The sequence below is a fragment of the Colobus angolensis genome, unplaced genomic scaffold, assembly GCF_000951035.1.
Source record: "Colobus angolensis palliatus isolate OR3802 unplaced genomic scaffold, Cang.pa_1.0 Scaffold101, whole genome shotgun sequence".
Taxonomy (NCBI): domain Eukaryota; kingdom Metazoa; phylum Chordata; class Mammalia; order Primates; family Cercopithecidae; genus Colobus; species Colobus angolensis.
In genome coordinates this window covers 4,819,480-4,834,950 of record NW_012111031.1, presented here as the reverse complement: position 1 = coordinate 4,834,950, position 15,471 = coordinate 4,819,480, and positions in this window count along the sequence as shown.

Here is a 15,471-nt window from a genome sequence, read left to right as displayed (position 1 = left end):
GCTAGGCATGCTAAGGAAATTGGAAGGGGATCAAGGGCAAAAGGTGTTACTTTTTCTTCCCAAATGGTAACCAATCTGTGAACTATCTTACAGTACCAACTCCATAGGAGGAAAACAAATGAAAAGTGACTGTGATGCTTAATTTTCTGTGGCAACTTGACTGGGCCATGGGCTGCCCAGATATTTGGTTAAATATTACCCTGGATTTGTCTGTGGGGGTATTTCTAAAAGAGATTAACTTTTGAATCTGTATGCTCAGTGAAACAGATTGCCTTCCCCAATGTGAGTGTGCCTCATTCAATCCATTGAAGACCTGAATAGAACAGAAAGCTTAGTAAGGAAAAATCTGTTCTCTCTGTCTACCGTTTTGGGGCTGGGACATCAGTCTTCTGCCTTTGAACTCAGACTCAGACTGGAGCTTACATCCTCTCTTCTCCTGGTTCTCAGGCCTTCAGACTTGGACTGGAACTATACCACTGGCTCTCCTGGGTCTCCAGCTTGCCAACTGCAGATCTTGAGACTTCTCAGCCCCATAATCATGTCAGCCAATTCCTTATAGTCAGTATCTCTTGATAGATGGATGGAGGGATGGATGGACAGATAGATGTTCTATTGGTTTTGTTTCTTCAGAGAATTCTGATTAATACATGGACCAAAGGCCAAATAATCCATATGAAGAAAATGTCTCCACAATGCTAATTTTTTAATCTCTTTAGTCATCACACGGAAAACACCACTCTCTAACATGGTTAGTTTGTACCCATACTCTTGATTCAGACCAAAATTCTTTATCCCTAATAAAAGGCTATGGTCACTGGCCTAGCAACTAGAATGTGAACTAAAACCCACAGTCAGAAACAAATGAAGCCATACACAAACTGGGCATTAACTTTATTCTGGAGAACAAAGCATTTTCTTCAGATGACTGAGATAACCTAGTTTGCTTAGGATATTTGTCCAGGATAGGGATTTTCATAAGGAGAATTGTCAAATTCCCTGCATTAGACGAATTTCTCACAGGTTTACTGCTTCATGAAAAGAAATGTCATTTACTAAAGGAGTTGCAAGTCAATATGAATTCTGAAATTGCGGTTGTGATTGTTGGAGGTTGCCAGAGCACATAAAACAGAAAATATAGTGAAAATATCTGTCTACACAATGGAAGTTAAAGTGAAAAGTGGGAAACATCATGAAAATAAAAAGTATTTCCTAAATTTAGTTTTGGTCTTACAGGAACATTGCTTCTCTTTATGAATAGATATAAAGAGAGAAAGAAAAGGGTTAAAAGTATAATTAGACTTTAAAACACAGAATTATAAGATCTATAATAGGAAACACATGAGGCTTGAAAGGAGCGGTAGAAACAGCAAACAAACAAGTGCCAATTAACTACTTTTGAAGCTTTCATTTCATCTATAGAAAATCCTCAAAGCTGTTTTGGTTACTGTAGCCTTGTAGTATAGTTTGAAGTCAAGTAGCATAATGCCTCCAGCTTTGTTCTTTTTGCTTAGGATTGTCTTGGCTATACAGGGTCTTCTTTTATTCCCTGTGAAATTTAAAATATTTTTTTCTAATTCTGTGAAGAATGTCAATGGTAGTTTGATGGAAATAGCATTGAATCTATAACTTACTTTTCACGATATCGATTCTTCCTAACCTTGGGGATGGAATGTTTTTCCGTTTGTTTATGTTCTCTCTTATTTCCTTGAGCAGTGGTTTGTAGTTCTCCTGAGGAGGTCCTTCACATCTCTTGTTAGCTGTATTCTTAGGTATTTTATTATCTTCGTAGCGATTGTGAATGGGAATTCATTTATGATTTGTCTCTGGGCTTATTTATTGTCAATGTAAAGAAATGCTTCTGATATTTACAGGTTTATTTTGTATCTTAAGACTTTGCTGAAGTTGCTTATCAGCTTAATGAGTATTTGGGCTGAGACAATGGGGTTTTCTAAATAGAGAATCATGTCATCTGCAAATAGAGACAATTTGACTTCCTCTCTTCCTATTTGAATACCCTTTATTTCTTTCTCTTGCCTGATTGCCCTGGCCAGAACTTCCAAATACTGTGTTGAATAGGAGTGATGACAGCGAGCATCCTTGTCTTGTACTGGTTTTCAAAGAGAATGTTTCCAGCTTTTGACCATTCAGTATGATATTGGCTGTGGGTTTGTCATAAATAGCTGTTAATATTTTGAGGTATGTTCCATCAATACCTGGTTGATTGGAAGTTTTTAACATGAAGGGATGTTGAATTTTATTGAAGACCTCTTCTGCATCTACTGAGATAATCACGTGGTTTTTGTTGTTAGTTCTGTCTATGTGATGGACTCTGTTTACTGATTTGCATGTGTTGAATCAGCCTTGCATCCCAAAGATGAAGCCAACTTGATTGTGGGGTATAAGTTTTTGGATGTGCTGCTGGATTCAGTTTGCCAGCATTTTATTGAGGATTTTTGCATCAATGTTCATCAGGGATATTGGCCTGAAGTTTCCCTTTTTTATTGTGTCTCTTCCTGGGTTTGGTATAAGGATGCTGCTGGCTTCATAAAATGAGTTAGGGAGTCCCTCTGTTTCAATTGTTTGAAATAGTTTCAGATGGAATGTTACCAGCTCCACTTTGTATTTCTGGTAGAATTCAGCTGTAAATCCATCTGGCCCTGGGCTTTGTTTTGATTGGTAGGCTATTAATTACTTTGTTAATTTCAGAACTTGTTATTGGTCTATTCACGGATTCAACTTTTTCCTGGTTTAGCCTTGGGAGGGTGTATGTGTCCAGGAATTTATCCATTTCTTCTAGATTTTCTAGTTTATTTGCATAGAGGTATTTATAGTATTCTCTGATGGTAGTTTGTATTTCTGTGGAGTTAATGGTGATATCCACTTTATTATTTTTATTGTGTCTAGTTGATTTTTCTCTCTTTTCTTCTTTATTAGTCTAGCTAGTGTTTTATCTATTTTGTTGATTTTTTCCAACTCCTGGATTCATTGATTTTTTGGAGGGTTTTTCATGTCACTATCTCCTTCAGTTTTTCTCTGATTTTCATTATTTCTTGTCCTCTGCTAGCTTTTGGATTAGTTTGTTCTTGCCTCTCTAGCTCTTTTAATTGTGACGTTAGGGTGTTGATGTGAGACCAAAACAGACATATAGACCAATGGAGCAGAACAGAGACCTCAGAAATAACACCACACATCTACAACCATCTGATTTTCAACAAACCTGACAAGAATAAGCAATGAGGAAAGGATCTCCTATTCAATAAATGATGCTGGGAAAACTGGCTAGCCATATGCAGAAAACTGAAACTGCACCACTTCCTGACACCGTATACAAAAATTAACTCAAGATGGAATAAAGACCTAAATGTAAAACCCAAAACCATTAAAACCCTAGAAGAAAATCTAGGCAATACCATTCAGGATATGGACACCGGCAAAGACTTCATGACAAAAACACCAAAAGCAATGGCAAAAAAATCCAATATTGACAAATGGGATTTAATTAAACTAAAGAGTTTCTACACGGCAAAAGAAACTATCATCAGAATGAACAGACAACCTAGAGAATGGGAGAAAATGTTTGCATCTACCCATTTAACAAAGGTCTAATATCCAGAATTTACAAGAAACTTAAATTCACAAGAAAAAAACCCCATCAAAAACTAGGCAAAGAATTTGAACAGACACTTTTCAAAAGATGACATTTGCACAGCCAACAAATACATGGAAAAAAAAAGCTCAACATCACCGATCATCAGTGAAATGCAAATCAAAACCACAATGAGATACCATCTCATACCAGTTAGAATGATTATTAAAAAGTCAGGAACAATAGATGCTGGCAAGGCTGTGGAGAAATACGAACACTTTACACTGCTGGCGGAAATGTAAATTAGTTCAACCATTGTGGAAGACAGTGTGGCAACTCCTCAAGGATCTAGAACCAGAAATACCATTTGACTCAGCAATCCCATTACTGGGTATAGACCCAAAGGAATATAAATCATTCTACTATAAAGACACATGCACATGTATGTTTACTGCAGCACTGTTTACAATAGCAAAGACATGGAACCAACCCAAATGCCCATCAATGATAGACTGGATGAAGAAACTGTAGTACATAGACAGCATGGAATACCGCGCAGCCATATAAAGGAATGCGACTATGTTCTCTGCAGGGACATGGATGAAGTTGGAAGCCATCATCCTCAGCAATCTAACAGAGGAACAGAAAACCAAATACTGCATGTTCTCACTCGTAAGTGGGAATAGAACAATGTGAACACATGGACACAGAGAGGGGAGCATCACACACTAGGGGTGAGAAGAGGGAACTTAGAGGACGGGTTGATGTTGCAGCAAATCACCATGGCACATGTAAACCTATGTAACAAACCTGTACGTTCTGCACATGTAACCAGTTTTTTTTTTTTTAGAAGAAATAAATTTTTAAAAAAGAAATTTCTCAAAGCTCCACCCTCTAATCACCTGCTGCAGAAACACTTGGTAGTTTTTTTTCTTTTTTTACATAAATGCAGATCTTTAGACCCCATCCCAGATCTGCTGAATCTGAGTAATATCCAGGAATCCACATTCTAAACAAGCCTTAGGTGGTGTTTATATATTCTAAAACTTGAGAACTCCTGCTATTAATGCATCTTAGTTCCTGTAAGGTGTCCTAGTCCTTTATCCCTTTGCACTGCTACTTTGAACCTAGAGGTACATCTTTGATTAACTGGAACTTTAAAGGTCAACGTTCCTGTAGAGAAAGACTGGAAAACCTTTCTAGTTTACATTTGAAGCAGTGTATTCATTGCTAGAAAAGAAGGAACAGGTCGATTTTACTCTTGAGAAGCAGATCCACCTTCTGAGGTTCCCATTTTTATAATTTGGACAAGGTTGCAACTATCTTTGTGAGACCTGGCACCCTCACACTCAGTTTGCATCATTAGCCTTCACATGAGTCCCTGGACAAGTTCAACAGGGAACCTGTCCCTGGAAAGCTAATGAGATCTTCCATAAGCATGCATTGCTTTCACTGATTTAAAATAAACATGTAACAGAAAGGATTCCTTTTCAAGCTAAAGAGAAACATGGAAGTGTGCAAAAGGTACTGTGTCAGGGTCCAGAGATTTGCCTCTGTCAACATTGTGTTCTGGGACTTCAGGTGGGCACTACGTTCTCAGCAATCATTACTAATCTCTAAAGGTAGTGAGGTTGGATTTAAGAACTTCTAAGCTTCCTCCAAACATCAACAAAACGTGTTTTATTTTTTCCTGTAAGGTTTAGAAATGATTTCATTTACAGTTATTAGTTCTAATAGAAAATTATTAGTTCCTATATGTGTAAAAGTCTAAAACTAGCACTGAGAATATGCATGGCAAGGTTTTTAGCCCACACTTGAAATACAGATGTTATAAAGCATTATTATGCCTGAGAGGAAGTTTGGAGTTCTGAACACTTTGATTTGCTAAGATTATACTGCAAAACATATCAGTAGACAGTATTTGAGGAGTAATTTTACTTCAGTAAAAGAGACTTCATCTTAGTTATTTTTATTTATAAAACATCCTAAGGAATATCTATTTCAATATTGCTATGTATAGAAATTATTAATAACACCTTGATCTCTTAGTTCTTTTACTATAAAGAACCTAGACTTTATCTTATTTTTATTTTTATAGATTCATGGAGTACAAGTCAGTTTTGTTACACAGATATATTGTATATGGTGAAAACTGAGCTTTTAGTGTACCCATCACACAAATAGTGAACACTGTACCCAACAGGTAATTTTTCACCTCTCTTCCACCCTCCCTGCTTTTGGAGTCCCCAGTGCCTATTATTCCCCTCTGTATGTCCACATGTACCCATTGTCTAGCTGCTACTTATGTGAGAACATATGATATTTGAGTCTCTGTTTTTGAGTATTTCACTTAGGATAATGGCTTCCATCTCCATCCAGTGTGATACTAGTTTCATAGAACGAGTTAGGAAGAAATATCTCCTCCATTTTTTGGAATAGTTTCAGTAAGATTCGTACCAGGTCTTCTTTGTATGTCTGGTAAAATTGGGCTATGAATGTGTCTGGTCCTGGGCTTTTGCTGGGAGATTTTTTTATTACTGATTTAATTTCATTGCTCATTATTGGTCTGTTCAGGATAATCTAGATTTTATATTTCAAACATCTCACAATGTCTTCTACTAACAGCATTTTAGTAACTCAGTGATACCCTATTCTATGATCCATATGTCTTAAATTATCTTTAAACTTTAAGCTTTAAAAGTGATAAAATAATTAAGATACAAGGTTTATATCTCAGGTACTAACTTGAGTGCACTCTCCAGTATAAACTGTACTAGAAAATCTGAGAATGGAAAGAATCCTAATCAGATTATCATTTATCCTCCTGCCATAGCTCCACTGAGTCATCATAAAACTTGTGGAACAGCAGGATTCTTCATTGTCCTACGTGACAAGGCTAATGTTTTTTAATTCATTCATTATCCAGAATTTTCCCCAAAGTCTTGCCCAAGCTCCAAAGAATGTAACTTGAGCCTTAAGTTTCCTTTCATTGTTGGTTGCATAATTCTCTGAGGCAATGACCAGAAAGTCCTTCCATCCCTAAAGCTGGGAAACACTGACCTTTAACTTAAAGCCTTTCTCAAGTTTGAAAATATGAGGACTGTATGTGCAAAATATTCTAAGTCCTATAGAATGCCAGCCTGATATAAATCTAAGTTATGCTTCCTTTAAAAACAAAACTTTAAACTTCAAACTAAGCCTTTTCTTATGTAAAAATTTCTACAGTAGCAAATTGAAGGCCCTGAAAACCTTTCTTCCAGCAAAACTGATTCCACTGTCTCCCCAGGCCTCCTTAACAGAAAGCAGGAACAATAGTCAAACCCTTTGTAGCTGCATCATAAGCAGCTCATGTCATCATCCAGCAAGCACAGTGTTACCAGAAATCTTCCATGTTAGACTGTGAAGAGTCTTGGGTTTTAATTTGCACACCTGTGTGTATTTCATTAAAGCAATGAACCTCAAATTTTACAATACCAAGGTTCAGATTACACAGGTAAATGGGACTTACTTTGTATAATGCATTGTCTACCTGATCAGTAGCCACTCTCTGCCAACTCTGCCTCCATGTGACCAATGTGCTGTAGGGCATATGGTCAAAGAGAAGAATGCAAGGGAAACAGACTGGTTATGGTATTACAATTAATGGTCACGTATTTTGGTTCTGCATTGAAAGAGAAGTAGCTGTAGTTTAGTGAGCTAGTTACTGCATATGACTTCAAAAACCCGAAGTTCAAATTCCTAGTCTGCAACTTAGTGGCGTGTAATGTCGAGATGATCACTCAACTTCCCTGAGATTATTTCTTCATCTATCAAAATCTGGCATAATGACAAAAGAAAAGATATATAGATCAATGGGTCAGAATAGAGAGCCCAGAAATAGACTCACACAATACAGTAAGACAGTCAACTGATCTTTGACAGAGGTGCAAAGGCAATTCAATGAAGAAAGGATAGTCTTTGTCTTTTCAACAGGTGGGACTGGAACAATTGGGCATCTACACGCAGAAAAATAAACCCAGACTCAGACCTTATGCCATATGCAAAAATAATTAACTCAAAATGGGTCATATGCCTAAATGTAAAATGCAAAACTAGAAAACTTCTAGAAGAAAACACAGAAGAAAATTTAAATGACCGTTGGGTTGGCAATTACTTTTTAGATAAAATATCAGAAGCACCATCCATTTTTTAAAAAATTGGTAAGTTTGACTTTACTAAATCAAAGACTTCTGCTCTATGAAAGACATTGTTAAGAGAATAAGACAAACGACAGACTGGGAGAAAATATCTGTAAGAAATATATCTGACTTAAAAAAACACTTGTATCCAAAATATAAAATTGGACATAATGAAAATTATACAATTATACACCACACTTGATTATTGTTCTTGCTCCTGATTTCTGTAAAGAAGTTTATGAAGAGAGAGTGGAATCAGTTTTGCTGGGAGAAATGTTTGCAGGGCCCCAGATTTGCTACTGTAGATATTTTTAGGGATGAAAAGGTTTAGTTTGAAGTTTAAATATTTTTTTACATAAAGCATAATAATAATTTAGATTTTATCAGTCTGGCATTCTATAGGACTTAGAATATTTTGCACACATAGTCATCATTTTTTCAAACATAAGAAATAGGTTTTAAATTGTCTTGAGTTAATGTTAAATTAAATGGGATTTATCAATTTTAAAAGTTTCTGACATACAAATAAAATTCAGTAACAGTTTCCTTTTCTTAGTAAGTTTTTAATTTTTTTACTTCAATAGGTTTTTGGGGAGCAGGTGGTGTTTGTTTACATGGATAAGTTCTTTGGTGTTGATCTTTGAGATGTGGGTGCACCCATCACCCAAGCAGTGTACACTGGACCCAATGTGTAGTCTTTTATTCCTCGCCATGCCCCAAACTTTTCCCCAAGTCCCCAAAGTTCAACATATCATTCTTATGCCTTTGCATCCTCATAGCTTAGCTCTCACATATGAGTGAGAACATGCAATGTTTGGTTTTTCATTCCTCAGTTATCTCACCTAGAATAATGTTCACCAATTCCATACAGATTTCTGTGAATGCCATTATTTTGTTCCTTTTTATGACTAAGTAGTATTGCTTAATTTGAGGGAAAATATAATAAGTTATAATGCAGACATATAACTGCATATACATGTCTAAATATAGCCATTTGATTTTCTAAGTGCCACATTCACTGGTTCACAAGATACACTTTCTGGTGATGACAGTGGATATTTTCTTATTGCTTCACTCATCTAGCAGTTATTTCTTAAGAAGGAAGCAGCCCAAAAGAATTCCCAGTTTACAACATGTCCAATTCTGTGTCTTCTGTAAGAAGAATTAATAATGATTCATGCTTTCTGGGAAAGACAGAAAATGACAATCATAAATGCTTATGAAAAGGATATTTAAGATTACACAAACACAAAGTATTACTTGGATCTATACCCATTGCAAATTGTTCCAAAACTTGTTACTCATAAAACCCAAATTCTTGGCTGGGTGCAGTGGTTCATACCTGTAATCCCAGCACTTTGGGAGGCCGAGGAGGGTAGACCATGAGGTCAGGAGATGGAGACCATCCTGGTCAACATGGTGAAACCCTGTCTCTAGTAAAATACAAAAAAATTAGCCAGGCGAGGTGGTGTGCACCTGTAGTCCCAGTTATTTGGGAGGCTGAGGCAGTAGAATTGCTTGAACCCGGGAGGCAGAGGTTGCAGTGAGCTGAGATCATGCCACTGCATTCCAGCCTGGCAACGGAGCAAGACTCTGTCTCAAAACAAACAACAAACAAATTCTTTGGAGAAATTCAAGATGATGGATAAGAAATTCAACTTATAAAGTCACTCAGCAATATCTGGCTACTATTTTTATGAGTGAAGAATCAAATTGTAGAATATTTAAATGATATATTATCTTCATAATATGTTTTTCTCATATTTTAATCGCAAAGTAGTAAGTTAGGGGAATATAAGTTAGTATCTTATTTTTTGTAGCAACATGGGCTTTAAAATGTTCTGCTATATTGATTCCTATCAACACGGGCTGATTGATCTACATGAAGGAGCACAATCTACCATGATCCATTCCTTCTCTGAACACCTATCATTGATTCATTTAGAACCAGCACCAGGCTGACTGGACCTTTACTAGACAATACGCCTAAGCTTTCTCTCCCCTATGAAATACAAATTTCAACAACTGCAAAGACTTTGTCTTACAGTTTGTCAAAATTCTCAGAGCAGGGTCCAGGAGACAGAGCCAAAAAGAGTTACAAAAGAAGTAAAAGCTATGGACCCTGATAGGAAAACTAAAACAGGTATCTAAAACAATATAAAAAGCTGATAGGTATCCTTATCTTTGGTAATGGAATAATTGTTACATCCTAAAAGCTAACAACCCTCATAAATCTGACAATTTTTATTTATATTTTAGAGAAAGAGTCTGGCTATGTTGCCCAGGCTGTAGTGCAGTGGATATTCACAGGTGCGATCCCACTACTAATGAGCATGGGAATTTTGACCTGTTCCATGTTCGACCTGGACCAGTTCACCCCTCCTTAGGCAATCTGGTGGTCCCAGATTGGTCCACCAGGTCCCTCACTCATCATATTGATACCAAACTTAATGTGGACACCCAATCAGTATAGAGCGTTACAGCCCAGAATTCCTGGTCTCAAACAATCCTCCTCCATCAGCCTCCCAAATATTATAACTGGGACTATAGGCACACATCACTGCGCCCGGCCTAACAATTTCTTTAATGGGAATATTTTGCAAAGAGGAAGATTCTTGTTCTACTTTGCAGTTTAAAAAAATTTAAGTAAATAGCATGTTAAATAAACTTTCTGGAGGGAGCTGGAGTTAAGTCTTAAAGCAAGAAAGGATATGGAGAGGAGGGCAGGTGATAGTGCTGGACGAGTCATGAAACAGGCATTAGCTTTAGCAATAGCACAAAATGTATTTAAAAAAAAAAAAAAACAAAAAACCCATTGTTAAAGTGTAGAGCCCTTTTGGCATACACAGAGGAAAGAAGATGGAAAGAAAGGAGGAATTGAGTTGATGGAGGGCACCAGTGAGCTTGCTGGCAGTATGCTGCATCTCAAGCAACTTACTTAAACTTCCCTCATTTTAAATATCACTGTGTAAAAGTGATCTCCAATGCCCCTGTCTGCCATGTGTTTGTTCAATCGAGCACCTTTCCTAACAAAAGCCTTTAGGATTAGCTGCCTCTTGCACTGGTAGCTGTGAGAAAGAATGTGAAATTATTACCAGCTGAAATTGGAGAAAGAGGGCTTGAACGTGGCCTCCTGTGGTATGGGCTAATGCCAAAAGGGGTTCAGACTTATACTAAGGACACATATCTCATAATCCTTTTCCCAAAATTTTCCCCACAGATTGAAAGTCACAGCTTTTATACTGGGGGGAGAAAACAAAACAGATCTGAAAGCAGGACAAAAATAAATCTATCTCTTCAAAACTCTGATTAGCATTCTGGATCTGGCTCTTGGGTGAGTTCATACTTTTCTTCCACTAATAATTCCTTCCAGTCACGATATTGTCCAGTGGAGATGAAGTTTGAGCAGTTCCATCTTCCCTACCAGATGACTGTGGGAAGTGAATATGCTTTAAATATAATCAGTCTATTATCCAGCTCAAGGAGTAAAGTGTTCTTTTTAATTTGACTATCATCACCCCATAAGAAGCGCATCCTCCATATGCTAAAGTGCGGTAACCTGTGGGCTGCAGCTTGCTTTTGCACTGCAGATTTTTCAATGTAATTGCATGTAACACTTTATTTATAGTAATGTAAAAGTACTTAAAATCCAATTACATAGCTGGAAATTGCATATCTCTAAACAGATGCAGAATAATTAAAAAGAAATCCAGTGCATATCTACAGAAACTCTTTAGAATTACCAAAATGACTTATTTCAATATCCTCTGAGCAGCTCCTCTGGTTGAACTGCTAGCCTATATTAGGTACATTAGCCGAATACACATTTCATATGGCTTAATGGGGAATTAAAATGTAGTTTCCTTGCATTTGTTTTTCTTTTTTAGTTTATGACCCAGATAATTCCTTTAGTAGTGATATGTTTCCATGAATTTCCTTTGCCCAGAGATGGTTTGAGTGAGTAAAGTTCCTTGCTGGGGCCAACCTTTGAGGTGCTTAGTGGTGGACAGAGGGTAAAAGGATTGTGTTTTCAATGTGGATAAGGAAAGTGTGGCTTTATGAGATGATATTCACTGACTGCATCAAGCTTCCTATATTTCCTATCTAAAAAACTCATAATTGGAAATTCCATCACTCTGGGAAATCCCTGGTCATTATCCACTCATTCTAAGAGCATATAGGAATACCATGAATAATTGAAATCCATCCAGAGTGCTATTAATATTCTTAATTATTCTTGTATGCACCACCCAAAACAAAAACCAAATACACAAACTGTTTATCAATAGAAAAAGTTGATAGGTATATTTCTTTTTGGTAATGGAATGATCGTTACAACCTAAAAGCTAACAATCCACATAAATCTAACAATTTTTAAAAATGAAACTATTTTGCACATAGGAAGATTCTTTTTCTACATTGCTGTTAAAAATTACTCTCAGTTGGCTGAGCACAGTGGCTCATGCCTGTAATCCCAGCACTTTGGGAGGCTGAGGCAGCCAAATCATGAGTTCAGAGTTCGAGCCCAGCCTGGCCAACATGGTGAAACCCTGTCTCTACTAAAAGCACAAAAATTAGCCAGGTATGGTGGTGGGTGCCTGTAATCCCAGCTACTTGGGAGGCTGAGGCAGGAGAATTGACTGAACCCGGAAGGCAGAGGTCGCAGTGAGCCAATATCGTGCCACTGCACTCCAACCTGGGTGACAGAGTAAGACTCTGTCTCAAAAAAAAAAAAAAAAAAAATTACTCTCAGTTAAAACTCCTGAGCTTCAGGAAAAATAATCTCCTTGAAAGTTCATATTAATAACTTCAACATTGCATTAATGTAATTCTCAGTCTTTAATGTATGTGACATAATTGAAAACATTTTCAGTAACAATAATATATTGTATGTATTATTTATGCCCAGCATGAAGAAGTTGAACTTGCTGTGGAAACCAGGAATTTATTTGTTATACTCAATTTTCTCTTCATAATAGAAATAATAATCCTAGCATTTTAAAAAACTGCCAAGAGGTTCTACATTGTCTGGAAGCTGATTTTTCTAGATTTACATGTCTCTTTTTTTATTATTCTCATATTTCTCAGCAGTCTCAACAGAAATTCAGGAATGTTGTTCCCAATAGATATGAAGGTGACTCCAGATCATTTCGTCCCCCACCTCTGCCACATCCCTTAGGTCATTTTCCTTGTAGTTTGATGCCCTCTTGCTCTCTCCTCTGCCTCCTTCCTTATCAACACTGCTCCCAGAAACAGACCTGGTGTGAGTTATTTTCATGAGTATGAAGGTCAGTAGCTCTATTATCTTGTTTTCAGGCAAATGAGTTGCAGGTACCAGGAAGTGGGAAAAAAGAGGTGTTTTAAGAAAGTGAAATTTTTATAGTTATAGTAAATCACCCCACAACTTCACCTTATTAGCCCCAATATAATAATTAGTTTACAAGGGAGAAGAAGGCATGGTCATCTTAAATTTATAAATTAAATAAATCCGTGTGGGGCTTCATGACCTCTATGATTTTGGTTGTTCACCCATGTGTTTGATAGAACACATTTCCCTTTGGGTTTTGTGACTGTAATCCAGCAATTTGTGACTTTTTATTCACTGATTACTAATCTGTGCCTTTTCTGTCACTTTCTTTCTCTTCTTCAATTGAGGGACATCCACTCATACTTTTCTGCGATGGTTACTGTGAGATTGAATGAAGGAGGATGAACGCAGAAATGAAAACTTAAGACAAAAGAAACTTTTAAAGAAGGGGTCACGGGGCTCCTTGCTTTTAGTGAGTAAGGATCTTGAGCTTCCACAGCCCTTCATATTTGTTGGGTAGAAAGAGCAGGGAGGAGGAGCTAATGATTAGTCAGTTGCTTGATTGATCACAGGCTCACATTGTTGCTAACAGGCTTCAGATGTGCCTAATCACAAGAAACTGCGCCTGGGGTGCTACTGCCCTCAGCATTCCTTCTGGGTGGCAGATGCAGTTTGTCAGTTTGCTAACAACCTGTTTGCATGAGAACAGTTTGCTGTTTACTCATATAGCCTCCAGTGGTCATGACCCTCATTCTTTCAGCCTCCAACACTTTTCTATTCTCTGTTTCTTCCTGATTTTTCCAGTTGCATTCTTCTGATGCTTTATTTCAAAAAGATGACTATACCTATTGCTCCTGTTGACCAACATTATCATTACATAAGAGATAATTTGTGAAATGGTACACTAACCACGCGCTTTATGTCACCTGCTCCCTATTCCTGATGAAGAAGTCTAATCAGAGGGGGTGAGTGACTTAAGTAAGGTCACATGGCAAGTGGCAGGGGGCCAGCAGCTTTTTCCCTCACCACTCAGGAGCTGTTAATCCACTTCTCAGCTGGCTGGACCAGCATGCTCCTGGGCAGAAAAGGCATGAGAATGTTGGATGGCCATGCCAAAGCAAAGACTGAGGTTCCTGTGGAAAGGAGCCCTCTTCTGTAGCGATGGTCACCTGGGTCAGGCAGACCTCTTATTCTGAACGGTTTGACATTGAATATTCTATAAGAGGGGTGGGGGGCAAGATGGCTGACTAGAAGCAGCCACAATCAGAGGCTCCCATCAAAAAGAACCATAATAGCATGTGAATCCTGCACCAACAACCTAGGTGTCCAGGTTCTCTCATCAGAACTGACTAGGCAGCTGGCATGATCCACAGAGAGGAAGGAAGAGCAGTGTGGTGCAGTAGCCCACCTGACAGCCACAGGGAGCAGGGGAGCCCCAACACCCCAGCCAAAGGAAGGAGTGAGTGAGCGTGCAAACCCTTGGGGGAAACCATGCTTTTTCCATGGAACTGTGCACCCCATGGATCTGAAGACCCACTCGCGAACCCATGCCACTGGGGCCCAGGGTCCCAACTCTGGAGCCATGCAGATTCTCAACTGCCTCTCAGCGAGAATCTCCTTAAGCCTGCCAAGTCTCCAGAGAGGGGCAACCAGTACCACAGCTGCAGCTGCCTGCTGTCTGAGCTCCTTGCGGGAGGGGCAGCAGCCAGCACTGGGACTCATAACTGCTTAACCCACTAAACTTCCTGGGTAGGGGAAGGGCAGCATCCATCTCCATAGCTCCAGGCCATGCTTTTCACCTGATGGAGCCAAGGAGGCTGGACAGCTTGGTCCCAAGTGGTGTCTCCCACAGCCCAACACACTGGCTATGGCAGACTGCAGCCAGATTCAGACCTGACTCTGACTCATCCATCCTCACTGGTTGGGGCCTCCCTGCAGGAAACTGAACAACTACAGCCAGAGGCTCAGGGACAGAACCGTGATCTCTCTGGGCCTGAGCCCCTAGCGGGAGGACTGGCTATAGTCTCTGTAGACCAGCAGACTTAGCCTTTCCTGCTGGTAGTTTTGAGGAATCCAGGCAGCCAGATGATGGGATTTTCCTCAAGTGAAGCACACTCCTTCCACCAAGGGACAGTCAAAGTGCTTAAATAGGTCCTGTTCCCTGTGCCACCCAACTGGGTGAGACCCTTCAACAGGGATTTTCAAACACCCTATACAGGAGCGATCCTACTGGCATCAGCTTGGTGACCCTTGAGGTCAGAGATCCCAGAAGAAGGAGGAGGCACCCATCTCTGCTGTTCTCTAGCCTCCTTAAGTGACATCTCTAGGTGCAGAAGTGAACCAAATGAACAGGCCCGGAAGTGAACCCCCTGCAAACCGCTGCAGCCCGAGAAGAGGGA